The 25,947-nt window shown below is 46.3% G+C and overlaps 16 non-coding genes across 16 annotated transcripts; all 16 read left to right on the plus strand.

Annotated features, from left to right (window-relative positions):
* Positions 1-896: 896 nt before the first annotated feature.
* On the plus strand, positions 897-1,087 carry LOC142287199 (U2 spliceosomal RNA). The gene has a single exon (XR_012748199.1). It is a non-coding gene; the product is annotated as a U2 spliceosomal RNA (small nuclear RNA).
* Positions 1,088-2,474: 1,387 nt separating this feature from the next.
* Positions 2,475-2,665, plus strand: LOC142287235 (U2 spliceosomal RNA). Its single transcript, XR_012748228.1, has one exon. It is a non-coding gene; the product is annotated as a U2 spliceosomal RNA (small nuclear RNA).
* Positions 2,666-4,052: 1,387 nt separating this feature from the next.
* On the plus strand, positions 4,053-4,243 carry LOC142287247 (U2 spliceosomal RNA). The gene has a single exon (XR_012748239.1). It is a non-coding gene; the product is annotated as a U2 spliceosomal RNA (small nuclear RNA).
* Positions 4,244-5,630: 1,387 nt separating this feature from the next.
* LOC142287258 (U2 spliceosomal RNA) lies at positions 5,631-5,821 on the plus strand. The gene has a single exon (XR_012748250.1). It is a non-coding gene; the product is annotated as a U2 spliceosomal RNA (small nuclear RNA).
* A 1,387-nt stretch (positions 5,822-7,208) lies between these two features.
* Positions 7,209-7,399, plus strand: LOC142287269 (U2 spliceosomal RNA). Its single transcript, XR_012748261.1, has one exon. It is a non-coding gene; the product is annotated as a U2 spliceosomal RNA (small nuclear RNA).
* A 1,387-nt stretch (positions 7,400-8,786) lies between these two features.
* Positions 8,787-8,977, plus strand: LOC142287205 (U2 spliceosomal RNA). The gene has a single exon (XR_012748205.1). It is a non-coding gene; the product is annotated as a U2 spliceosomal RNA (small nuclear RNA).
* A 1,387-nt stretch (positions 8,978-10,364) lies between these two features.
* LOC142287211 (U2 spliceosomal RNA) lies at positions 10,365-10,555 on the plus strand. Its single transcript, XR_012748211.1, has one exon. It is a non-coding gene; the product is annotated as a U2 spliceosomal RNA (small nuclear RNA).
* A 1,387-nt stretch (positions 10,556-11,942) lies between these two features.
* Positions 11,943-12,133, plus strand: LOC142287217 (U2 spliceosomal RNA). The gene has a single exon (XR_012748215.1). It is a non-coding gene; the product is annotated as a U2 spliceosomal RNA (small nuclear RNA).
* A 1,387-nt stretch (positions 12,134-13,520) lies between these two features.
* On the plus strand, positions 13,521-13,711 carry LOC142287227 (U2 spliceosomal RNA). Its single transcript, XR_012748220.1, has one exon. It is a non-coding gene; the product is annotated as a U2 spliceosomal RNA (small nuclear RNA).
* Positions 13,712-15,098: 1,387 nt separating this feature from the next.
* LOC142287228 (U2 spliceosomal RNA) lies at positions 15,099-15,289 on the plus strand. Its single transcript, XR_012748221.1, has one exon. It is a non-coding gene; the product is annotated as a U2 spliceosomal RNA (small nuclear RNA).
* A 1,387-nt stretch (positions 15,290-16,676) lies between these two features.
* LOC142287229 (U2 spliceosomal RNA) lies at positions 16,677-16,867 on the plus strand. The gene has a single exon (XR_012748222.1). It is a non-coding gene; the product is annotated as a U2 spliceosomal RNA (small nuclear RNA).
* A 1,387-nt stretch (positions 16,868-18,254) lies between these two features.
* LOC142287230 (U2 spliceosomal RNA) lies at positions 18,255-18,445 on the plus strand. The gene has a single exon (XR_012748223.1). It is a non-coding gene; the product is annotated as a U2 spliceosomal RNA (small nuclear RNA).
* Positions 18,446-19,832: 1,387 nt separating this feature from the next.
* On the plus strand, positions 19,833-20,023 carry LOC142287231 (U2 spliceosomal RNA). The gene has a single exon (XR_012748224.1). It is a non-coding gene; the product is annotated as a U2 spliceosomal RNA (small nuclear RNA).
* Positions 20,024-21,410: 1,387 nt separating this feature from the next.
* LOC142287232 (U2 spliceosomal RNA) lies at positions 21,411-21,601 on the plus strand. Its single transcript, XR_012748225.1, has one exon. It is a non-coding gene; the product is annotated as a U2 spliceosomal RNA (small nuclear RNA).
* Positions 21,602-22,988: 1,387 nt separating this feature from the next.
* LOC142287233 (U2 spliceosomal RNA) lies at positions 22,989-23,179 on the plus strand. Its single transcript, XR_012748226.1, has one exon. It is a non-coding gene; the product is annotated as a U2 spliceosomal RNA (small nuclear RNA).
* A 1,387-nt stretch (positions 23,180-24,566) lies between these two features.
* Positions 24,567-24,757, plus strand: LOC142287234 (U2 spliceosomal RNA). Its single transcript, XR_012748227.1, has one exon. It is a non-coding gene; the product is annotated as a U2 spliceosomal RNA (small nuclear RNA).
* The last annotated feature ends 1,190 nt before the right edge of the window (positions 24,758-25,947 follow it).

Consider the following 25,947-nt stretch of genomic DNA (forward strand, 5'->3'; position numbering starts at 1 on the left):
ACATTCTAAAAGAGAGGTCATGATAGACATTGAGCTTCTGAGCTCAATTGGGGACAGTCATGGGTGATGAATGTTTGCAACCTACTGCGAAGCCTCATACCGCAATATAAGGAACGTCAAATACTAAGAAAGGGCGGCCTATGAAAGAATTACTACTTTCAATAAGTACACTTAAACGGCTAATTGGGAATAGAAAAACTGTAAAAAGCCCTCTGAGAAAGCCCCCCTCTAACCTTTGATAGTAAGCTTTTCTGTAGTCTGCCTGTTGATGTATTTTCCGTTTGAACTGTGCACAACATGAAGAGACGGATCACTGGCGGCTTGTCACAATGCCCCCCGATGACATCACAATAGCGCTGCTGCCTAGAAAACAAGCTGCGCAGAAGAAGTTGTTCTTTGGGTGGGAGGGTGGGCTAGTGGAAGGAGGGGGCAATCTCTTTTTTTCCCGGGTGGTAGGGGGATGACAGGAGAAGGGAAGCGGGTGGTGAGAAAGGTACAGAGGGCAGGGTTTGGGGGCTGGGAAGGAAAGGGAAAAGATTAGGGTTTGGGGATGATGAAAGGGCTTTCTACGGGTAAGGATGGCAAAGGGTGGCAGTGACGGAAAGTCAGGCAACCTGTCCTGTCCGTCTTTTTGTATCGTGAATTGGAAAGACTGCAAGGGGGAGGGGAGTTGCTTGCGCCCTAAAGGAGGAGTTATTCAGATTCATTGCAGTGGGCGGCGGCTGCAAAACGCACCATTCTTCTTGTTTTTGCTCTGCAAAGCAGCCTTTTCAAGGGTTGGCTTGGGTGACAAAATGTCTTGTGTAGGCGTGGGTTTGTCTCCCTCTCGCTCTCTCTCCCTAAGATGTGTCCGGCATAGGCCAGGGTGCCACTCGAGGCCCAAACCAATTCTGGTTATCGCTTCTCGGCCTTTTGGCTAAGATCAAGTGTAGTATCTGTTCTTATCAGTTTAATATCTGATACGTCCCCTATCTGGGGACCATATATTAAATGGATTTTTAGAACAGGGAGATGGAAAAAGAGCTTGCTCTGTCCACTCCACGCATTGACCTGGTATTGCAGTACCTCCAGGAACGGTGCACCCCTTCTTAACCCAGTTTCCAAAAGCAGAACTCAATTCACCTGATTCATATTAGCCCGATTTAATGAATTGGAAGAAAGCATACGTCTTCATATGCACCTCAATTTGGCCCATTCACTTTTCACACTTCCTCCTTTTGTTTTTTATCTTTCACACTTTTGACTTTCTTTATTCATCCAAATAGCAAACTCATCACCACTCAACCTGACCAACTCGGCTATGTCCCCGTGCTGCAGTTCTCTGTCTTATCTAGATCATTTGCAATTGAATGGAATAGATCCCTTTTGGACAAAGTGGATTCACCTGCTGCTGCAGTGACCACAGGTGTGATAAGATCTAGAATTGGCATCTGGTGCGATCTCTCCGCTTCCACTCCAAAGAAAGTTACCTGTTTATTCCTATCATGCATTGGTTTTTGGGGTTTTCTTTGAGTAATGATGATCTCTTTAGTAGTCTGTTGGCGCCCTCTCCTGGAGGAATAGTTTGCTTGCTCTTGGACATTCTAAAAGAGAGGTCATGATAGACATTGAGCTTCTGAGCTCAATTGGGGACAGTCATGGGTGATGAATGTTTGCAACCTACTGCGAAGCCTCATACCGCAATATAAGGAACGTCAAATACTAAGAAAGGGCGGCCTATGAAAGAATTACTACTTTCAATAAGTACACTTAAACGGCTAATTGGGAATAGAAAAACTGTAAAAAGCCCTCTGAGAAAGCCCCCCTCTAACCTTTGATAGTAAGCTTTTCTGTAGTCTGCCTGTTGATGTATTTTCCGTTTGAACTGTGCACAACATGAAGAGACGGAACACTGGCGGCTTGTCACAATGCCCCCCGATGACATCACAATAGCGCTGCTGCCTAGAAAACAAGCTGCGCAGAAGAAGTTGTTCTTTGGGTGGGAGGGTGGGCTAGTGGAAGGAGGGGGCAATCTCTTTTTTTCCCGGGTGGTAGGGGGATGACAGGAGAAGGGAAGCGGGTGGTGAGAAAGGTACAGAGGGCAGGGTTTGGGGGCTGGGAAGGAAAGGGAAAAGATTAGGGTTTGGGGATGATGAAAGGGCTTTCTACGGGTAAGGATGGCAAAGGGTGGCAGTGACGGAAAGTCAGGCAACCTGTCCTGTCCGTCTTTTTGTATCGTGAATTGGAAAGACTGCAAGGGGGAGGGGAGTTGCTTGCGCCCTAAAGGAGGAGTTATTCAGATTCATTGCAGTGGGCGGCGGCTGCAAAACGCACCATTCTTCTTGTTTTTGCTCTGCAAAGCAGCCTTTTCAAGGGTTGGCTTGGGTGACAAAATGTCTTGTGTAGGCGTGGGTTTGTCTCCCTCTCGCTCTCTCTCCCTAAGATGTGTCCGGCATAGGCCAGGGTGCCACTCGAGGCCCAAACCAATTCTGGTTATCGCTTCTCGGCCTTTTGGCTAAGATCAAGTGTAGTATCTGTTCTTATCAGTTTAATATCTGATACGTCCCCTATCTGGGGACCATATATTAAATGGATTTTTAGAACAGGGAGATGGAAAAAGAGCTTGCTCTGTCCACTCCACGCATTGACCTGGTATTGCAGTACCTCCAGGAACGGTGCACCCCTTCTTAACCCAGTTTCCAAAAGCAGAACTCAATTCACCTGATTCATATTAGCCCGATTTAATGAATTGGAAGAAAGCATACGTCTTCATATGCACCTCAATTTGGCCCATTCACTTTTCACACTTCCTCCTTTTGTTTTTTATCTTTCACACTTTTGACTTTCTTTATTCATCCAAATAGCAAACTCATCACCACTCAACCTGACCAACTCGGCTATGTCCCCGTGCTGCAGTTCTCTGTCTTATCTAGATCATTTGCAATTGAATGGAATAGATCCCTTTTGGACAAAGTGGATTCACCTGCTGCTGCAGTGACCACAGGTGTGATAAGATCTAGAATTGGCATCTGGTGCGATCTCTCCGCTTCCACTCCAAAGAAAGTTACCTGTTTATTCCTATCATGCATTGGTTTTTGGGGTTTTCTTTGAGTAATGATGATCTCTTTAGTAGTCTGTTGGCGCCCTCTCCTGGAGGAATAGTTTGCTTGCTCTTGGACATTCTAAAAGAGAGGTCATGATAGACATTGAGCTTCTGAGCTCAATTGGGGACAGTCATGGGTGATGAATGTTTGCAACCTACTGCGAAGCCTCATACCGCAATATAAGGAACGTCAAATACTAAGAAAGGGCGGCCTATGAAAGAATTACTACTTTCAATAAGTACACTTAAACGGCTAATTGGGAATAGAAAAACTGTAAAAAGCCCTCTGAGAAAGCCCCCCTCTAACCTTTGATAGTAAGCTTTTCTGTAGTCTGCCTGTTGATGTATTTTCCGTTTGAACTGTGCACAACATGAAGAGACGGAACACTGGCGGCTTGTCACAATGCCCCCCGATGACATCACAATAGCGCTGCTGCCTAGAAAACAAGCTGCGCAGAAGAAGTTGTTCTTTGGGTGGGAGGGTGGGCTAGTGGAAGGAGGGGGCAATCTCTTTTTTTCCCGGGTGGTAGGGGGATGACAGGAGAAGGGAAGCGGGTGGTGAGAAAGGTACAGAGGGCAGGGTTTGGGGGCTGGGAAGGAAAGGGAAAAGATTAGGGTTTGGGGATGATGAAAGGGCTTTCTACGGGTAAGGATGGCAAAGGGTGGCAGTGACGGAAAGTCAGGCAACCTGTCCTGTCCGTCTTTTTGTATCGTGAATTGGAAAGACTGCAAGGGGGAGGGGAGTTGCTTGCGCCCTAAAGGAGGAGTTATTCAGATTCATTGCAGTGGGCGGCGGCTGCAAAACGCACCATTCTTCTTGTTTTTGCTCTGCAAAGCAGCCTTTTCAAGGGTTGGCTTGGGTGACAAAATGTCTTGTGTAGGCGTGGGTTTGTCTCCCTCTCGCTCTCTCTCCCTAAGATGTGTCCGGCATAGGCCAGGGTGCCACTCGAGGCCCAAACCAATTCTGGTTATCGCTTCTCGGCCTTTTGGCTAAGATCAAGTGTAGTATCTGTTCTTATCAGTTTAATATCTGATACGTCCCCTATCTGGGGACCATATATTAAATGGATTTTTAGAACAGGGAGATGGAAAAAGAGCTTGCTCTGTCCACTCCACGCATTGACCTGGTATTGCAGTACCTCCAGGAACGGTGCACCCCTTCTTAACCCAGTTTCCAAAAGCAGAACTCAATTCACCTGATTCATATTAGCCCGATTTAATGAATTGGAAGAAAGCATACGTCTTCATATGCACCTCAATTTGGCCCATTCACTTTTCACACTTCCTCCTTTTGTTTTTTATCTTTCACACTTTTGACTTTCTTTATTCATCCAAATAGCAAACTCATCACCACTCAACCTGACCAACTCGGCTATGTCCCCGTGCTGCAGTTCTCTGTCTTATCTAGATCATTTGCAATTGAATGGAATAGATCCCTTTTGGACAAAGTGGATTCACCTGCTGCTGCAGTGACCACAGGTGTGATAAGATCTAGAATTGGCATCTGGTGCGATCTCTCCGCTTCCACTCCAAAGAAAGTTACCTGTTTATTCCTATCATGCATTGGTTTTTGGGGTTTTCTTTGAGTAATGATGATCTCTTTAGTAGTCTGTTGGCGCCCTCTCCTGGAGGAATAGTTTGCTTGCTCTTGGACATTCTAAAAGAGAGGTCATGATAGACATTGAGCTTCTGAGCTCAATTGGGGACAGTCATGGGTGATGAATGTTTGCAACCTACTGCGAAGCCTCATACCGCAATATAAGGAACGTCAAATACTAAGAAAGGGCGGCCTATGAAAGAATTACTACTTTCAATAAGTACACTTAAACGGCTAATTGGGAATAGAAAAACTGTAAAAAGCCCTCTGAGAAAGCCCCCCTCTAACCTTTGATAGTAAGCTTTTCTGTAGTCTGCCTGTTGATGTATTTTCCGTTTGAACTGTGCACAACATGAAGAGACGGAACACTGGCGGCTTGTCACAATGCCCCCCGATGACATCACAATAGCGCTGCTGCCTAGAAAACAAGCTGCGCAGAAGAAGTTGTTCTTTGGGTGGGAGGGTGGGCTAGTGGAAGGAGGGGGCAATCTCTTTTTTTCCCGGGTGGTAGGGGGATGACAGGAGAAGGGAAGCGGGTGGTGAGAAAGGTACAGAGGGCAGGGTTTGGGGGCTGGGAAGGAAAGGGAAAAGATTAGGGTTTGGGGATGATGAAAGGGCTTTCTACGGGTAAGGATGGCAAAGGGTGGCAGTGACGGAAAGTCAGGCAACCTGTCCTGTCCGTCTTTTTGTATCGTGAATTGGAAAGACTGCAAGGGGGAGGGGAGTTGCTTGCGCCCTAAAGGAGGAGTTATTCAGATTCATTGCAGTGGGCGGCGGCTGCAAAACGCACCATTCTTCTTGTTTTTGCTCTGCAAAGCAGCCTTTTCAAGGGTTGGCTTGGGTGACAAAATGTCTTGTGTAGGCGTGGGTTTGTCTCCCTCTCGCTCTCTCTCCCTAAGATGTGTCCGGCATAGGCCAGGGTGCCACTCGAGGCCCAAACCAATTCTGGTTATCGCTTCTCGGCCTTTTGGCTAAGATCAAGTGTAGTATCTGTTCTTATCAGTTTAATATCTGATACGTCCCCTATCTGGGGACCATATATTAAATGGATTTTTAGAACAGGGAGATGGAAAAAGAGCTTGCTCTGTCCACTCCACGCATTGACCTGGTATTGCAGTACCTCCAGGAACGGTGCACCCCTTCTTAACCCAGTTTCCAAAAGCAGAACTCAATTCACCTGATTCATATTAGCCCGATTTAATGAATTGGAAGAAAGCATACGTCTTCATATGCACCTCAATTTGGCCCATTCACTTTTCACACTTCCTCCTTTTGTTTTTTATCTTTCACACTTTTGACTTTCTTTATTCATCCAAATAGCAAACTCATCACCACTCAACCTGACCAACTCGGCTATGTCCCCGTGCTGCAGTTCTCTGTCTTATCTAGATCATTTGCAATTGAATGGAATAGATCCCTTTTGGACAAAGTGGATTCACCTGCTGCTGCAGTGACCACAGGTGTGATAAGATCTAGAATTGGCATCTGGTGCGATCTCTCCGCTTCCACTCCAAAGAAAGTTACCTGTTTATTCCTATCATGCATTGGTTTTTGGGGTTTTCTTTGAGTAATGATGATCTCTTTAGTAGTCTGTTGGCGCCCTCTCCTGGAGGAATAGTTTGCTTGCTCTTGGACATTCTAAAAGAGAGGTCATGATAGACATTGAGCTTCTGAGCTCAATTGGGGACAGTCATGGGTGATGAATGTTTGCAACCTACTGCGAAGCCTCATACCGCAATATAAGGAACGTCAAATACTAAGAAAGGGCGGCCTATGAAAGAATTACTACTTTCAATAAGTACACTTAAACGGCTAATTGGGAATAGAAAAACTGTAAAAAGCCCTCTGAGAAAGCCCCCCTCTAACCTTTGATAGTAAGCTTTTCTGTAGTCTGCCTGTTGATGTATTTTCCGTTTGAACTGTGCACAACATGAAGAGACGGAACACTGGCGGCTTGTCACAATGCCCCCCGATGACATCACAATAGCGCTGCTGCCTAGAAAACAAGCTGCGCAGAAGAAGTTGTTCTTTGGGTGGGAGGGTGGGCTAGTGGAAGGAGGGGGCAATCTCTTTTTTTCCCGGGTGGTAGGGGGATGACAGGAGAAGGGAAGCGGGTGGTGAGAAAGGTACAGAGGGCAGGGTTTGGGGGCTGGGAAGGAAAGGGAAAAGATTAGGGTTTGGGGATGATGAAAGGGCTTTCTACGGGTAAGGATGGCAAAGGGTGGCAGTGACGGAAAGTCAGGCAACCTGTCCTGTCCGTCTTTTTGTATCGTGAATTGGAAAGACTGCAAGGGGGAGGGGAGTTGCTTGCGCCCTAAAGGAGGAGTTATTCAGATTCATTGCAGTGGGCGGCGGCTGCAAAACGCACCATTCTTCTTGTTTTTGCTCTGCAAAGCAGCCTTTTCAAGGGTTGGCTTGGGTGACAAAATGTCTTGTGTAGGCGTGGGTTTGTCTCCCTCTCGCTCTCTCTCCCTAAGATGTGTCCGGCATAGGCCAGGGTGCCACTCGAGGCCCAAACCAATTCTGGTTATCGCTTCTCGGCCTTTTGGCTAAGATCAAGTGTAGTATCTGTTCTTATCAGTTTAATATCTGATACGTCCCCTATCTGGGGACCATATATTAAATGGATTTTTAGAACAGGGAGATGGAAAAAGAGCTTGCTCTGTCCACTCCACGCATTGACCTGGTATTGCAGTACCTCCAGGAACGGTGCACCCCTTCTTAACCCAGTTTCCAAAAGCAGAACTCAATTCACCTGATTCATATTAGCCCGATTTAATGAATTGGAAGAAAGCATACGTCTTCATATGCACCTCAATTTGGCCCATTCACTTTTCACACTTCCTCCTTTTGTTTTTTATCTTTCACACTTTTGACTTTCTTTATTCATCCAAATAGCAAACTCATCACCACTCAACCTGACCAACTCGGCTATGTCCCCGTGCTGCAGTTCTCTGTCTTATCTAGATCATTTGCAATTGAATGGAATAGATCCCTTTTGGACAAAGTGGATTCACCTGCTGCTGCAGTGACCACAGGTGTGATAAGATCTAGAATTGGCATCTGGTGCGATCTCTCCGCTTCCACTCCAAAGAAAGTTACCTGTTTATTCCTATCATGCATTGGTTTTTGGGGTTTTCTTTGAGTAATGATGATCTCTTTAGTAGTCTGTTGGCGCCCTCTCCTGGAGGAATAGTTTGCTTGCTCTTGGACATTCTAAAAGAGAGGTCATGATAGACATTGAGCTTCTGAGCTCAATTGGGGACAGTCATGGGTGATGAATGTTTGCAACCTACTGCGAAGCCTCATACCGCAATATAAGGAACGTCAAATACTAAGAAAGGGCGGCCTATGAAAGAATTACTACTTTCAATAAGTACACTTAAACGGCTAATTGGGAATAGAAAAACTGTAAAAAGCCCTCTGAGAAAGCCCCCCTCTAACCTTTGATAGTAAGCTTTTCTGTAGTCTGCCTGTTGATGTATTTTCCGTTTGAACTGTGCACAACATGAAAAGACGGAACACTGGCGGCTTGTCACAATGCCCCCCGATGACATCACAATAGCGCTGCTGCCTAGAAAACAAGCTGCGCAGAAGAAGTTGTTCTTTGGGTGGGAGGGTGGGCTAGTGGAAGGAGGGGGCAATCTCTTTTTTTCCCGGGTGGTAGGGGGATGACAGGAGAAGGGAAGCGGGTGGTGAGAAAGGTACAGAGGGCAGGGTTTGGGGGCTGGGAAGGAAAGGGAAAAGATTAGGGTTTGGGGATGATGAAAGGGCTTTCTACGGGTAAGGATGGCAAAGGGTGGCAGTGACGGAAAGTCAGGCAACCTGTCCTGTCCGTCTTTTTGTATCGTGAATTGGAAAGACTGCAAGGGGGAGGGGAGTTGCTTGCGCCCTAAAGGAGGAGTTATTCAGATTCATTGCAGTGGGCGGCGGCTGCAAAACGCACCATTCTTCTTGTTTTTGCTCTGCAAAGCAGCCTTTTCAAGGGTTGGCTTGGGTGACAAAATGTCTTGTGTAGGCGTGGGTTTGTCTCCCTCTCGCTCTCTCTCCCTAAGATGTGTCCGGCATAGGCCAGGGTGCCACTCGAGGCCCAAACCAATTCTGGTTATCGCTTCTCGGCCTTTTGGCTAAGATCAAGTGTAGTATCTGTTCTTATCAGTTTAATATCTGATACGTCCCCTATCTGGGGACCATATATTAAATGGATTTTTAGAACAGGGAGATGGAAAAAGAGCTTGCTCTGTCCACTCCACGCATTGACCTGGTATTGCAGTACCTCCAGGAACGGTGCACCCCTTCTTAACCCAGTTTCCAAAAGCAGAACTCAATTCACCTGATTCATATTAGCCCGATTTAATGAATTGGAAGAAAGCATACGTCTTCATATGCACCTCAATTTGGCCCATTCACTTTTCACACTTCCTCCTTTTGTTTTTTATCTTTCACACTTTTGACTTTCTTTATTCATCCAAATAGCAAACTCATCACCACTCAACCTGACCAACTCGGCTATGTCCCCGTGCTGCAGTTCTCTGTCTTATCTAGATCATTTGCAATTGAATGGAATAGATCCCTTTTGGACAAAGTGGATTCACCTGCTGCTGCAGTGACCACAGGTGTGATAAGATCTAGAATTGGCATCTGGTGCGATCTCTCCGCTTCCACTCCAAAGAAAGTTACCTGTTTATTCCTATCATGCATTGGTTTTTGGGGTTTTCTTTGAGTAATGATGATCTCTTTAGTAGTCTGTTGGCGCCCTCTCCTGGAGGAATAGTTTGCTTGCTCTTGGACATTCTAAAAGAGAGGTCATGATAGACATTGAGCTTCTGAGCTCAATTGGGGACAGTCATGGGTGATGAATGTTTGCAACCTACTGCGAAGCCTCATACCGCAATATAAGGAACGTCAAATACTAAGAAAGGGCGGCCTATGAAAGAATTACTACTTTCAATAAGTACACTTAAACGGCTAATTGGGAATAGAAAAACTGTAAAAAGCCCTCTGAGAAAGCCCCCCTCTAACCTTTGATAGTAAGCTTTTCTGTAGTCTGCCTGTTGATGTATTTTCCGTTTGAACTGTGCACAACATGAAGAGACGGAACACTGGCGGCTTGTCACAATGCCCCCCGATGACATCACAATAGCGCTGCTGCCTAGAAAACAAGCTGCGCAGAAGAAGTTGTTCTTTGGGTGGGAGGGTGGGCTAGTGGAAGGAGGGGGCAATCTCTTTTTTTCCCGGGTGGTAGGGGGATGACAGGAGAAGGGAAGCGGGTGGTGAGAAAGGTACAGAGGGCAGGGTTTGGGGGCTGGGAAGGAAAGGGAAAAGATTAGGGTTTGGGGATGATGAAAGGGCTTTCTACGGGTAAGGATGGCAAAGGGTGGCAGTGACGGAAAGTCAGGCAACCTGTCCTGTCCGTCTTTTTGTATCGTGAATTGGAAAGACTGCAAGGGGGAGGGGAGTTGCTTGCGCCCTAAAGGAGGAGTTATTCAGATTCATTGCAGTGGGCGGCGGCTGCAAAACGCACCATTCTTCTTGTTTTTGCTCTGCAAAGCAGCCTTTTCAAGGGTTGGCTTGGGTGACAAAATGTCTTGTGTAGGCGTGGGTTTGTCTCCCTCTCGCTCTCTCTCCCTAAGATGTGTCCGGCATAGGCCAGGGTGCCACTCGAGGCCCAAACCAATTCTGGTTATCGCTTCTCGGCCTTTTGGCTAAGATCAAGTGTAGTATCTGTTCTTATCAGTTTAATATCTGATACGTCCCCTATCTGGGCACCATATATTAAATGGATTTTTAGAACAGGGAGATGGAAAAAGAGCTTGCTCTGTCCACTCCACGCATTGACCTGGTATTGCAGTACCTCCAGGAACGGTGCACCCCTTCTTAACCCAGTTTCCAAAAGCAGAACTCAATTCACCTGATTCATATTAGCCCGATTTAATGAATTGGAAGAAAGCATACGTCTTCATATGCACCTCAATTTGGCCCATTCACTTTTCACACTTCCTCCTTTTGTTTTTTATCTTTCACACTTTTGACTTTCTTTATTCATCCAAATAGCAAACTCATCACCACTCAACCTGACCAACTCGGCTATGTCCCCGTGCTGCAGTTCTCTGTCTTATCTAGATCATTTGCAATTGAATGGAATAGATCCCTTTTGGACAAAGTGGATTCACCTGCTGCTGCAGTGACCACAGGTGTGATAAGATCTAGAATTGGCATCTGGTGCGATCTCTCCGCTTCCACTCCAAAGAAAGTTACCTGTTTATTCCTATCATGCATTGGTTTTTGGGGTTTTCTTTGAGTAATGATGATCTCTTTAGTAGTCTGTTGGCGCCCTCTCCTGGAGGAATAGTTTGCTTGCTCTTGGACATTCTAAAAGAGAGGTCATGATAGACATTGAGCTTCTGAGCTCAATTGGGGACAGTCATGGGTGATGAATGTTTGCAACCTACTGCGAAGCCTCATACCGCAATATAAGGAACGTCAAATACTAAGAAAGGGCGGCCTATGAAAGAATTACTACTTTCAATAAGTACACTTAAACGGCTAATTGGGAATAGAAAAACTGTAAAAAGCCCTCTGAGAAAGCCCCCCTCTAACCTTTGATAGTAAGCTTTTCTGTAGTCTGCCTGTTGATGTATTTTCCGTTTGAACTGTGCACAACATGAAGAGACGGAACACTGGCGGCTTGTCACAATGCCCCCCGATGACATCACAATAGCGCTGCTGCCTAGAAAACAAGCTGCGCAGAAGAAGTTGTTCTTTGGGTGGGAGGGTGGGCTAGTGGAAGGAGGGGGCAATCTCTTTTTTTCCCGGGTGGTAGGGGGATGACAGGAGAAGGGAAGCGGGTGGTGAGAAAGGTACAGAGGGCAGGGTTTGGGGGCTGGGAAGGAAAGGGAAAAGATTAGGGTTTGGGGATGATGAAAGGGCTTTCTACGGGTAAGGATGGCAAAGGGTGGCAGTGACGGAAAGTCAGGCAACCTGTCCTGTCCGTCTTTTTGTATCGTGAATTGGAAAGACTGCAAGGGGGAGGGGAGTTGCTTGCGCCCTAAAGGAGGAGTTATTCAGATTCATTGCAGTGGGCGGCGGCTGCAAAACGCACCATTCTTCTTGTTTTTGCTCTGCAAAGCAGCCTTTTCAAGGGTTGGCTTGGGTGACAAAATGTCTTGTGTAGGCGTGGGTTTGTCTCCCTCTCGCTCTCTCTCCCTAAGATGTGTCCGGCATAGGCCAGGGTGCCACTCGAGGCCCAAACCAATTCTGGTTATCGCTTCTCGGCCTTTTGGCTAAGATCAAGTGTAGTATCTGTTCTTATCAGTTTAATATCTGATACGTCCCCTATCTGGGGACCATATATTAAATGGATTTTTAGAACAGGGAGATGGAAAAAGAGCTTGCTCTGTCCACTCCACGCATTGACCTGGTATTGCAGTACCTCCAGGAACGGTGCACCCCTTCTTAACCCAGTTTCCAAAAGCAGAACTCAATTCACCTGATTCATATTAGCCCGATTTAATGAATTGGAAGAAAGCATACGTCTTCATATGCACCTCAATTTGGCCCATTCACTTTTCACACTTCCTCCTTTTGTTTTTTATCTTTCACACTTTTGACTTTCTTTATTCATCCAAATAGCAAACTCATCACCACTCAACCTGACCAACTCGGCTATGTCCCCGTGCTGCAGTTCTCTGTCTTATCTAGATCATTTGCAATTGAATGGAATAGATCCCTTTTGGACAAAGTGGATTCACCTGCTGCTGCAGTGACCACAGGTGTGATAAGATCTAGAATTGGCATCTGGTGCGATCTCTCCGCTTCCACTCCAAAGAAAGTTACCTGTTTATTCCTATCATGCATTGGTTTTTGGGGTTTTCTTTGAGTAATGATGATCTCTTTAGTAGTCTGTTGGCGCCCTCTCCTGGAGGAATAGTTTGCTTGCTCTTGGACATTCTAAAAGAGAGGTCATGATAGACATTGAGCTTCTGAGCTCAATTGGGGACAGTCATGGGTGATGAATGTTTGCAACCTACTGCGAAGCCTCATACCGCAATATAAGGAACGTCAAATACTAAGAAAGGGCGGCCTATGAAAGAATTACTACTTTCAATAAGTACACTTAAACGGCTAATTGGGAATAGAAAAACTGTAAAAAGCCCTCTGAGAAAGCCCCCCTCTAACCTTTGATAGTAAGCTTTTCTGTAGTCTGCCTGTTGATGTATTTTCCGTTTGAACTGTGCACAACATGAAAAGACGGAACACTGGCGGCTTGTCACAATGCCCCCCGATGACATCACAATAGCGCTGCTGCCTAGAAAACAAGCTGCGCAGAAGAAGTTGTTCTTTGGGTGGGAGGGTGGGCTAGTGGAAGGAGGGGGCAATCTCTTTTTTTCCCGGGTGGTAGGGGGATGACAGGAGAAGGGAAGCGGGTGGTGAGAAAGGTACAGAGGGCAGGGTTTGGGGGCTGGGAAGGAAAGGGAAAAGATTAGGGTTTGGGGATGATGAAAGGGCTTTCTACGGGTAAGGATGGCAAAGGGTGGCAGTGACGGAAAGTCAGGCAACCTGTCCTGTCCGTCTTTTTGTATCGTGAATTGGAAAGACTGCAAGGGGGAGGGGAGTTGCTTGCGCCCTAAAGGAGGAGTTATTCAGATTCATTGCAGTGGGCGGCGGCTGCAAAACGCACCATTCTTCTTGTTTTTGCTCTGCAAAGCAGCCTTTTCAAGGGTTGGCTTGGGTGACAAAATGTCTTGTGTAGGCGTGGGTTTGTCTCCCTCTCGCTCTCTCTCCCTAAGATGTGTCCGGCATAGGCCAGGGTGCCACTCGAGGCCCAAACCAATTCTGGTTATCGCTTCTCGGCCTTTTGGCTAAGATCAAGTGTAGTATCTGTTCTTATCAGTTTAATATCTGATACGTCCCCTATCTGGGGACCATATATTAAATGGATTTTTAGAACAGGGAGATGGAAAAAGAGCTTGCTCTGTCCACTCCACGCATTGACCTGGTATTGCAGTACCTCCAGGAACGGTGCACCCCTTCTTAACCCAGTTTCCAAAAGCAGAACTCAATTCACCTGATTCATATTAGCCCGATTTAATGAATTGGAAGAAAGCATACGTCTTCATATGCACCTCAATTTGGCCCATTCACTTTTCACACTTCCTCCTTTTGTTTTTTATCTTTCACACTTTTGACTTTCTTTATTCATCCAAATAGCAAACTCATCACCACTCAACCTGACCAACTCGGCTATGTCCCCGTGCTGCAGTTCTCTGTCTTATCTAGATCATTTGCAATTGAATGGAATAGATCCCTTTTGGACAAAGTGGATTCACCTGCTGCTGCAGTGACCACAGGTGTGATAAGATCTAGAATTGGCATCTGGTGCGATCTCTCCGCTTCCACTCCAAAGAAAGTTACCTGTTTATTCCTATCATGCATTGGTTTTTGGGGTTTTCTTTGAGTAATGATGATCTCTTTAGTAGTCTGTTGGCGCCCTCTCCTGGAGGAATAGTTTGCTTGCTCTTGGACATTCTAAAAGAGAGGTCATGATAGACATTGAGCTTCTGAGCTCAATTGGGGACAGTCATGGGTGATGAATGTTTGCAACCTACTGCGAAGCCTCATACCGCAATATAAGGAACGTCAAATACTAAGAAAGGGCGGCCTATGAAAGAATTACTACTTTCAATAAGTACACTTAAACGGCTAATTGGGAATAGAAAAACTGTAAAAAGCCCTCTGAGAAAGCCCCCCTCTAACCTTTGATAGTAAGCTTTTCTGTAGTCTGCCTGTTGATGTATTTTCCGTTTGAACTGTGCACAACATGAAGAGACGGAACACTGGCGGCTTGTCACAATGCCCCCCGATGACATCACAATAGCGCTGCTGCCTAGAAAACAAGCTGCGCAGAAGAAGTTGTTCTTTGGGTGGGAGGGTGGGCTAGTGGAAGGAGGGGGCAATCTCTTTTTTTCCCGGGTGGTAGGGGGATGACAGGAGAAGGGAAGCGGGTGGTGAGAAAGGTACAGAGGGCAGGGTTTGGGGGCTGGGAAGGAAAGGGAAAAGATTAGGGTTTGGGGATGATGAAAGGGCTTTCTACGGGTAAGGATGGCAAAGGGTGGCAGTGACGGAAAGTCAGGCAACCTGTCCTGTCCGTCTTTTTGTATCGTGAATTGGAAAGACTGCAAGGGGGAGGGGAGTTGCTTGCGCCCTAAAGGAGGAGTTATTCAGATTCATTGCAGTGGGCGGCGGCTGCAAAACGCACCATTCTTCTTGTTTTTGCTCTGCAAAGCAGCCTTTTCAAGGGTTGGCTTGGGTGACAAAATGTCTTGTGTAGGCGTGGGTTTGTCTCCCTCTCGCTCTCTCTCCCTAAGATGTGTCCGGCATAGGCCAGGGTGCCACTCGAGGCCCAAACCAATTCTGGTTATCGCTTCTCGGCCTTTTGGCTAAGATCAAGTGTAGTATCTGTTCTTATCAGTTTAATATCTGATACGTCCCCTATCTGGGGACCATATATTAAATGGATTTTTAGAACAGGGAGATGGAAAAAGAGCTTGCTCTGTCCACTCCACGCATTGACCTGGTATTGCAGTACCTCCAGGAACGGTGCACCCCTTCTTAACCCAGTTTCCAAAAGCAGAACTCAATTCACCTGATTCATATTAGCCCGATTTAATGAATTGGAAGAAAGCATACGTCTTCATATGCACCTCAATTTGGCCCATTCACTTTTCACACTTCCTCCTTTTGTTTTTTATCTTTCACACTTTTGACTTTCTTTATTCATCCAAATAGCAAACTCATCACCACTCAACCTGACCAACTCGGCTATGTCCCCGTGCTGCAGTTCTCTGTCTTATCTAGATCATTTGCAATTGAATGGAATAGATCCCTTTTGGACAAAGTGGATTCACCTGCTGCTGCAGTGACCACAGGTGTGATAAGATCTAGAATTGGCATCTGGTGCGATCTCTCCGCTTCCACTCCAAAGAAAGTTACCTGTTTATTCCTATCATGCATTGGTTTTTGGGGTTTTCTTTGAGTAATGATGATCTCTTTAGTAGTCTGTTGGCGCCCTCTCCTGGAGGAATAGTTTGCTTGCTCTTGGACATTCTAAAAGAGAGGTCATGATAGACATTGAGCTTCTGAGCTCAATTGGGGACAGTCATGGGTGATGAATGTTTGCAACCTACTGCGAAGCCTCATACCGCAATATAAGGAACGTCAAATACTAAGAAAGGGCGGCCTATGAAAGAATTACTACTTTCAATAAGTACACTTAAACGGCTAATTGGGAATAGAAAAACTGTAAAAAGCCCTCTGAGAAAGCCCCCCTCTAACCTTTGATAGTAAGCTTTTCTGTAGTCTGCCTGTTGATGTATTTTCCGTTTGAACTGTGCACAACATGAAGAGACGGAACACTGGCGGCTTGTCACAATGCCCCCCGATGACATCACAATAGCGCTGCTGCCTAGAAAACAAGCTGCGCAGAAGAAGTTGTTCTTTGGGTGGGAGGGTGGGCTAGTGGAAGGAGGGGGCAATCTCTTTTTTTCCCGGGTGGTAGGGGGATGACAGGAGAAGGGAAGCGGGTGGTGAGAAAGGTACAGAGGGCAGGGTTTGGGGGCTGGGAAGGAAAGGGAAAAGATTAGGGTTTGGGGATGATGAAAGGGCTTTCTACGGGTAAGGATGGCAAAGGGTGGCAGTGACGGAAAGTCAGGCAACCTGTCCTGTCCGTCTTTTTGTATCGTGAATTGGAAAGACTGCAAGGGGGAGGGGAGTTGCTTGCGCCCTAAAGGAGGAGTTATTCAGATTCATTGCAGTGGGCGGCGGCTGCAAAACGCACCATTCTTCTTGTTTTTGCTCTGCAAAGCAGCCTTTTCAAGGGTTGGCTTGGGTGACAAAATGTCTTGTGTAGGCGTGGGTTTGTCTCCCTCTCGCTCTCTCTCCCTAAGATGTGTCCGGCATAGGCCAGGGTGCCACTCGAGGCCCAAACCAATTCTGGTTATCGCTTCTCGGCCTTTTGGCTAAGATCAAGTGTAGTATCTGTTCTTATCAGTTTAATATCTGATACGTCCCCTATCTGGGGACCATATATTAAATGGATTTTTAGAACAGGGAGATGGAAAAAGAGCTTGCTCTGTCCACTCCACGCATTGACCTGGTATTGCAGTACCTCCAGGAACGGTGCACCCCTTCTTAACCCAGTTTCCAAAAGCAGAACTCAATTCACCTGATTCATATTAGCCCGATTTAATGAATTGGAAGAAAGCATACGTCTTCATATGCACCTCAATTTGGCCCATTCACTTTTCACACTTCCTCCTTTTGTTTTTTATCTTTCACACTTTTGACTTTCTTTATTCATCCAAATAGCAAACTCATCACCACTCAACCTGACCAACTCGGCTATGTCCCCGTGCTGCAGTTCTCTGTCTTATCTAGATCATTTGCAATTGAATGGAATAGATCCCTTTTGGACAAAGTGGATTCACCTGCTGCTGCAGTGACCACAGGTGTGATAAGATCTAGAATTGGCATCTGGTGCGATCTCTCCGCTTCCACTCCAAAGAAAGTTACCTGTTTATTCCTATCATGCATTGGTTTTTGGGGTTTTCTTTGAGTAATGATGATCTCTTTAGTAGTCTGTTGGCGCCCTCTCCTGGAGGAATAGTTTGCTTGCTCTTGGACATTCTAAAAGAGAGGTCATGATAGACATTGAGCTTCTGAGCTCAATTGGGGACAGTCATGGGTGATGAATGTTTGCAACCTACTGCGAAGCCTCATACCGCAATATAAGGAACGTCAAATACTAAGAAAGGGCGGCCTATGAAAGAATTACTACTTTCAATAAGTACACTTAAACGGCTAATTGGGAATAGAAAAACTGTAAAAAGCCCTCTGAGAAAGCCCCCCTCTAACCTTTGATAGTAAGCTTTTCTGTAGTCTGCCTGTTGATGTATTTTCCGTTTGAACTGTGCACAACATGAAGAGACGGAACACTGGCGGCTTGTCACAATGCCCCCCGATGACATCACAATAGCGCTGCTGCCTAGAAAACAAGCTGCGCAGAAGAAGTTGTTCTTTGGGTGGGAGGGTGGGCTAGTGGAAGGAGGGGGCAATCTCTTTTTTTCCCGGGTGGTAGGGGGATGACAGGAGAAGGGAAGCGGGTGGTGAGAAAGGTACAGAGGGCAGGGTTTGGGGGCTGGGAAGGAAAGGGAAAAGATTAGGGTTTGGGGATGATGAAAGGGCTTTCTACGGGTAAGGATGGCAAAGGGTGGCAGTGACGGAAAGTCAGGCAACCTGTCCTGTCCGTCTTTTTGTATCGTGAATTGGAAAGACTGCAAGGGGGAGGGGAGTTGCTTGCGCCCTAAAGGAGGAGTTATTCAGATTCATTGCAGTGGGCGGCGGCTGCAAAACGCACCATTCTTCTTGTTTTTGCTCTGCAAAGCAGCCTTTTCAAGGGTTGGCTTGGGTGACAAAATGTCTTGTGTAGGCGTGGGTTTGTCTCCCTCTCGCTCTCTCTCCCTAAGATGTGTCAGGCATAGGCCAGGGTGCCACTCGAGGCCCAAACCAATTCTGGTTATCGCTTCTCGGCCTTTTGGCTAAGATCAAGTGTAGTATCTGTTCTTATCAGTTTAATATCTGATACGTCCCCTATCTGGGGACCATATATTAAATGGATTTTTAGAACAGGGAGATGGAAAAAGAGCTTGCTCTGTCCACTCCACGCATTGACCTGGTATTGCAGTACCTCCAGGAACGGTGCACCCCTTCTTAACCCAGTTTCCAAAAGCAGAACTCAATTCACCTGATTCATATTAGCCCGATTTAATGAATTGGAAGAAAGCATACGTCTTCATATGCACCTCAATTTGGCCCATTCACTTTTCACACTTCCTCCTTTTGTTTTTTATCTTTCACACTTTTGACTTTCTTTATTCATCCAAATAGCAAACTCATCACCACTCAACCTGACCAACTCGGCTATGTCCCCGTGCTGCAGTTCTCTGTCTTATCTAGATCATTTGCAATTGAATGGAATAGATCCCTTTTGGACAAAGTGGATTCACCTGCTGCTGCAGTGACCACAGGTGTGATAAGATCTAGAATTGGCATCTGGTGCGATCTCTCCGCTTCCACTCCAAAGAAAGTTACCTGTTTATTCCTATCATGCATTGGTTTTTGGGGTTTTCTTTGAGTAATGATGATCTCTTTAGTAGTCTGTTGGCGCCCTCTCCTGGAGGAATAGTTTGCTTGCTCTTGGACATTCTAAAAGAGAGGTCATGATAGACATTGAGCTTCTGAGCTCAATTGGGGACAGTCATGGGTGATGAATGTTTGCAACCTACTGCGAAGCCTCATACCGCAATATAAGGAACGTCAAATACTAAGAAAGGGCGGCCTATGAAAGAATTACTACTTTCAATAAGTACACTTAAACGGCTAATTGGGAATAGAAAAACTGTAAAAAGCCCTCTGAGAAAGCCCCCCTCTAACCTTTGATAGTAAGCTTTTCTGTAGTCTGCCTGTTGATGTATTTTCCGTTTGAACTGTGCACAACATGAAGAGACGGAACACTGGCGGCTTGTCACAATGCCCCCCGATGACATCACAATAGCGCTGCTGCCTAGAAAACAAGCTGCGCAGAAGAAGTTGTTCTTTGGGTGGGAGGGTGGGCTAGTGGAAGGAGGGGGCAATCTCTTTTTTTCCCGGGTGGTAGGGGGATGACAGGAGAAGGGAAGCGGGTGGTGAGAAAGGTACAGAGGGCAGGGTTTGGGGGCTGGGAAGGAAAGGGAAAAGATTAGGGTTTGGGGATGATGAAAGGGCTTTCTACGGGTAAGGATGGCAAAGGGTGGCAGTGACGGAAAGTCAGGCAACCTGTCCTGTCCGTCTTTTTGTATCGTGAATTGGAAAGACTGCAAGGGGGAGGGGAGTTGCTTGCGCCCTAAAGGAGGAGTTATTCAGATTCATTGCAGTGGGCGGCGGCTGCAAAACGCACCATTCTTCTTGTTTTTGCTCTGCAAAGCAGCCTTTTCAAGGGTTGGCTTGGGTGACAAAATGTCTTGTGTAGGCGTGGGTTTGTCTCCCTCTCGCTCTCTCTCCCTAAGATGTGTCCGGCATAGGCCAGGGTGCCACTCGAGGCCCAAACCAATTCTGGTTATCGCTTCTCGGCCTTTTGGCTAAGATCAAGTGTAGTATCTGTTCTTATCAGTTTAATATCTGATACGTCCCCTATCTGGGGACCATATATTAAATGGATTTTTAGAACAGGGAGATGGAAAAAGAGCTTGCTCTGTCCACTCCACGCATTGACCTGGTATTGCAGTACCTCCAGGAACGGTGCACCCCTTCTTAACCCAGTTTCCAAAAGCAGAACTCAATTCACCTGATTCATATTAGCCCGATTTAATGAATTGGAAGAAAGCATACGTCTTCATATGCACCTCAATTTGGCCCATTCACTTTTCACACTTCCTCCTTTTGTTTTTTATCTTTCACACTTTTGACTTTCTTTATTCATCCAAATAGCAAACTCATCACCACTCAACCTGACCAACTCGGCTATGTCCCCGTGCTGCAGTTCTCTGTCTTATCTAGATCATTTGCAATTGAATGGAATAGATCCCTTTTGGACAAAGTGGATTCACCTGCTGCTGCAGTGACCACAGGTGTGATAAGATCTAGAATTGGCATCTGGTGCGATCTCTCCGCTTCCACTCCAAAGAAAGTTACCTGTTTATTCCTATCATGCATTGGTTTTTGGGGTTTTCTTTGAGTAATGATGATCTCTTTAGTAGTCTGTTGGCGCCCTCTCCTGGAGGAATAGTTTGCTTGCTCTTGGACATTCTAAAAGAGAGGTCATGATAGACATTGAGCTTCTGAGCTCAATTGGGGACAGTCATGGGTGATGAATGTTTGCAACCTACTGCGAAGCCTCATACCGCAATATAAGGAACGTCAAATACTAAGAAAGGGCGGCCTATGAAAGAATTACTACTTTCAATAAGTACACTTAAACGGCTAATTGGGAATAGAAAAACTGTAAAAAGCCCTCTGAGAAAGCCCCCCTCTAACCTTTGATAGTAAGCTTTTCTGTAGTCTGCCTGTTGATGTATTTTCCGTTTGAACTGTGCACAACATGAAGAGACGGAACACTGGCGGCTTGTCACAATGCCCCCCGATGACATCACAATAGCGCTGCTGCCTAGAAAACAAGCTGCGCAGAAGAAGTTGTTCTTTGGGTGGGAGGGTGGGCTAGTGGAAGGAGGGGGCAATCTCTTTTTTTCCCGGGTGGTAGGGGGATGACAGGAGAAGGGAAGCGGGTGGTGAGAAAGGTACAGAGGGCAGGGTTTGGGGGCTGGGAAGGAAAGGGAAAAGATTAGGGTTTGGGGATGATGAAAGGGCTTTCTACGGGTAAGGATGGCAAAGGGTGGCAGTGACGGAAAGTCAGGCAACCTGTCCTGTCCGTCTTTTTGTATCGTGAATTGGAAAGACTGCAAGGGGGAGGGGAGTTGCTTGCGCCCTAAAGGAGGAGTTATTCAGATTCATTGCAGTGGGCGGCGGCTGCAAAACGCACCATTCTTCTTGTTTTTGCTCTGCAAAGCAGCCTTTTCAAGGGTTGGCTTGGGTGACAAAATGTCTTGTGTAGGCGTGGGTTTGTCTCCCTCTCGCTCTCTCTCCCTAAGATGTGTCCGGCATAGGCCAGGGTGCCACTCGAGGCCCAAACCAATTCTGGTTATCGCTTCTCGGCCTTTTGGCTAAGATCAAGTGTAGTATCTGTTCTTATCAGTTTAATATCTGATACGTCCCCTATCTGGGGACCATATATTAAATGGATTTTTAGAACAGGGAGATGGAAAAAGAGCTTGCTCTGTCCACTCCACGCATTGACCTGGTATTGCAGTACCTCCAGGAACGGTGCACCCCTTCTTAACCCAGTTTCCAAAAGCAGAACTCAATTCACCTGATTCATATTAGCCCGATTTAATGAATTGGAAGAAAGCATACGTCTTCATATGCACCTCAATTTGGCCCATTCACTTTTCACACTTCCTCCTTTTGTTTTTTATCTTTCACACTTTTGACTTTCTTTATTCATCCAAATAGCAAACTCATCACCACTCAACCTGACCAACTCGGCTATGTCCCCGTGCTGCAGTTCTCTGTCTTATCTAGATCATTTGCAATTGAATGGAATAGATCCCTTTTGGACAAAGTGGATTCACCTGCTGCTGCAGTGACCACAGGTGTGATAAGATCTAGAATTGGCATCTGGTGCGATCTCTCCGCTTCCACTCCAAAGAAAGTTACCTGTTTATTCCTATCATGCATTGGTTTTTGGGGTTTTCTTTGAGTAATGATGATCTCTTTAGTAGTCTGTTGGCGCCCTCTCCTGGAGGAATAGTTTGCTTGCTCTTGGACATTCTAAAAGAGAGGTCATGATAGACATTGAGCTTCTGAGCTCAATTGGGGACAGTCATGGGTGATGAATGTTTGCAACCTACTGCGAAGCCTCATACCGCAATATAAGGAACGTCAAATACTAAGAAAGGGCGGCCTATGAAAGAATTACTACTTTCAATAAGTACACTTAAACGGCTAATTGGGAATAGAAAAACTGTAAAAAGCCCTCTGAGAAAGCCCCCCTCTAACCTTTGATAGTAAGCTTTTCTGTAGTCTGCCTGTTGATGTATTTTCCGTTTGAACTGTGCACAACATGAAGAGACGGAACACTGGCGGCTTGTCACAATGCCCCCCGATGACATCACAATAGCGCTGCTGCCTAGAAAACAAGCTGCGCAGAAGAAGTTGTTCTTTGGGTGGGAGGGTGGGCTAGTGGAAGGAGGGGGCAATCTCTTTTTTTCCCGGGTGGTAGGGGGATGACAGGAGAAGGGAAGCGGGTGGTGAGAAAGGTACAGAGGGCAGGGTTTGGGGGCTGGGAAGGAAAGGGAAAAGATTAGGGTTTGGGGATGATGAAAGGGCTTTCTACGGGTAAGGATGGCAAAGGGTGGCAGTGACGGAAAGTCAGGCAACCTGTCCTGTCCGTCTTTTTGTATCGTGAATTGGAAAGACTGCAAGGGGGAGGGGAGTTGCTTGCGCCCTAAAGGAGGAGTTATTCAGATTCATTGCAGTGGGCGGCGGCTGCAAAACGCACCATTCTTCTTGTTTTTGCTCTGCAAAGCAGCCTTTTCAAGGGTTGGCTTGGGTGACAAAATGTCTTGTGTAGGCGTGGGTTTGTCTCCCTCTCGCTCTCTCTCCCTAAGATGTGTCCGGCATAGGCCAGGGTGCCACTCGAGGCCCAAACCAATTCTGGTTATCGCTTCTCGGCCTTTTGGCTAAGATCAAGTGTAGTATCTGTTCTTATCAGTTTAATATCTGATACGTCCCCTATCTGGGGACCATATATTAAATGGATTTTTAGAACAGGGAGATGGAAAAAGAGCTTGCTCTGTCCACTCCACGCATTGACCTGGTATTGCAGTACCTCCAGGAACGGTGCACCCCTTCTTAACCCAGTTTCCAAAAGCAGAACTCAATTCACCTGATTCATATTAGCCCGATTTAATGAATTGGAAGAAAGCATACGTCTTCATATGCACCTCAATTTGGCCCATTCACTTTTCACACTTCCTCCTTTTGTTTTTTATCTTTCACACTTTTGACTTTCTTTATTCATCCAAATAGCAAACTCATCACCACTCAACCTGACCAACTCGGCTATGTCCCCGTGCTGCAGTTCTCTGTCTTATCTAGATCATTTGCAATTGAATGGAATAGATCCCTTTTGGACAAAGTGGATTCACCTGCTGCTGCAGTGACCACAGGTGTGATAAGATCTAGAATTGGCATCTGGTGCGATCTCTCCGCTTCCACTCCAAAGAAAGTTACCTGTTTATTCCTATCATGCATTGGTTTTTGGGGTTTTCTTTGAGTAATGATGATCTCTTTAGTAGTCTGTTGGCGCCCTCTCCTGGAGGAATAGTTTGCTTGCTCTTGGACATTCTAAAAGAGAGGTCATGATAGACATTGAGCTTCTGAGCTCAATTGGGGACAGTCATGGGTGATGAATGTTTGCAACCTACTGCGAAGCCTCATACCGCAATATAAGGAACGTCAAATACTAAGAAAGGGCGGCCTATGAAAGAATTACTACTTTCAATAAGTACACTTAAACGGCTAATTGGGAATAGAAAAACTGTAAAAAGCCCTCTGAGAAAGCCCCCCTCTAACCTTTGATAGTAAGCTTTTCTGTAGTCTGCCTGTTGATGTATTTTCCGTTTGAACTGTGCACAACATGAAGAGACGGAACACTGGCGGCTTGTCACAATGCCCCCCGATGACATCACAATAGCGCTGCTGCCTAGAAAACAAGCTGCGCAGAAGAAGTTGTTCTTTGGGTGGGAGGGTGGGCTAGTGGAAGGAGGGGGCAATCTCTTTTTTTCCCGGGTGGTAGGGGGATGACAGGAGAAGGGAAGCGGGTGGTGAGAAAGGTACAGAGGGCAGGGTTTGGGGGCTGGGAAGGAAAGGGAAAAGATTAGGGTTTGGGGATGATGAAAGGGCTTTCTACGGGTAAGGATGGCAAAGGGTGGCAGTGACGGAAAGTCAGGCAACCTGTCCTGTCCGTCTTTTTGTATCGTGAATTGGAAAGACTGCAAGGGGGAGGGGAGTTGCTTGCGCCCTAAAGGAGGAGTTATTCAGATTCATTGCAGTGGGCGGCGGCTGCAAAACGCACCATTCTTCTTGTTTTTGCTCTGCAAAGCAGCCTTTTCAAGGGTTGGCTTGGGTGACAAAATGTCTTGTGTAGGCGTGGGTTTGTCTCCCTCTCGCTCTCTCTCCCTAAGATGTGTCCGGCATAGGCCAGGGTGCCACTCGAGGCCCAAACCAATTCTGGTTATCGCTTCTCGGCCTTTTGGCTAAGATCAAGTGTAGTATCTGTTCTTATCAGTTTAATATCTGATACGTCCCCTATCTGGGGACCATATATTAAATGGATTTTTAGAACAGGGAGATGGAAAAAGAGCTTGCTCTGTCCACTCCACGCATTGACCTGGTATTGCAGTACCTCCAGGAACGGTGCACCCCTTCTTAACCCAGTTTCCAAAAGCAGAACTCAATTCACCTGATTCATATTAGCCCGATTTAATGAATTGGAAGAAAGCATACGTCTTCATATGCACCTCAATTTGGCCCATTCACTTTTCACACTTCCTCCTTTTGTTTTTTATCTTTCACACTTTTGACTTTCTTTATTCATCCAAATAGCAAACTCATCACCACTCAACCTGACCAACTCGGCTATGTCCCCGTGCTGCAGTTCTCTGTCTTATCTAGATCATTTGCAATTGAATGGAATAGATCCCTTTTGGACAAAGTGGATTCACCTGCTGCTGCAGTGACCACAGGTGTGATAAGATCTAGAATTGGCATCTGGTGCGATCTCTCCGCTTCCACTCCAAAGAAAGTTACCTGTTTATTCCTATCATGCATTGGTTTTTGGGGTTTTCTTTGAGTAATGATGATCTCTTTAGTAGTCTGTTGGCGCCCTCTCCTGGAGGAATAGTTTGCTTGCTCTTGGACATTCTAAAAGAGAGGTCATGATAGACATTAAGCTTCTGAGCTCAATTGGGGACAGTCATGGGTGATGAATGTTTGCAACCTACTGCGAAGCCTCATACCGCAATATAAGGAACGTCAAATACTAAGAAAGGGCGGCCTATGAAAGAATTACTACTTTCAATAAGTACACTTAAACGGCTAATTGGGAATAGAAAAACTGTAAAAAGCCCTCTGAGAAAGCCCCCCTCTAACCTTTGATAGTAAGCTTTTCTGTAGTCTGCCTGTTGATGTATTTTCCGTTTGAACTGTGCACAACATGAAGAGACGGAACACTGGCGGCTTGTCACAATGCCCCCCGATGACATCACAATAGCGCTGCTGCCTAGAAAACAAGCTGCGCAGAAGAAGTTGTTCTTTGGGTGGGAGGGTGGGCTAGTGGAAGGAGGGGGCAATCTCTTTTTTTCCCGGGTGGTAGGGGGATGACAGGAGAAGGGAAGCGGGTGGTGAGAAAGGTACAGAGGGCAGGGTTTGGGGGCTGGGAAGGAAAGGGAAAAGATTAGGGTTTGGGGATGATGAAAGGGCTTTCTACGGGTAAGGATGGCAAAGGGTGGCAGTGACGGAAAGTCAGGCAACCTGTCCTGTCCGTCTTTTTGTATCGTGAATTGGAAAGACTGCAAGGGGGAGGGGAGTTGCTTGCGCCCTAAAGGAGGAGTTATTC

This window comes from Anomaloglossus baeobatrachus, unplaced genomic scaffold (assembly GCF_048569485.1).
Source record: "Anomaloglossus baeobatrachus isolate aAnoBae1 unplaced genomic scaffold, aAnoBae1.hap1 Scaffold_718, whole genome shotgun sequence".
NCBI classification, from domain to species: Eukaryota; Metazoa; Chordata; class Amphibia; order Anura; family Aromobatidae; genus Anomaloglossus; species Anomaloglossus baeobatrachus.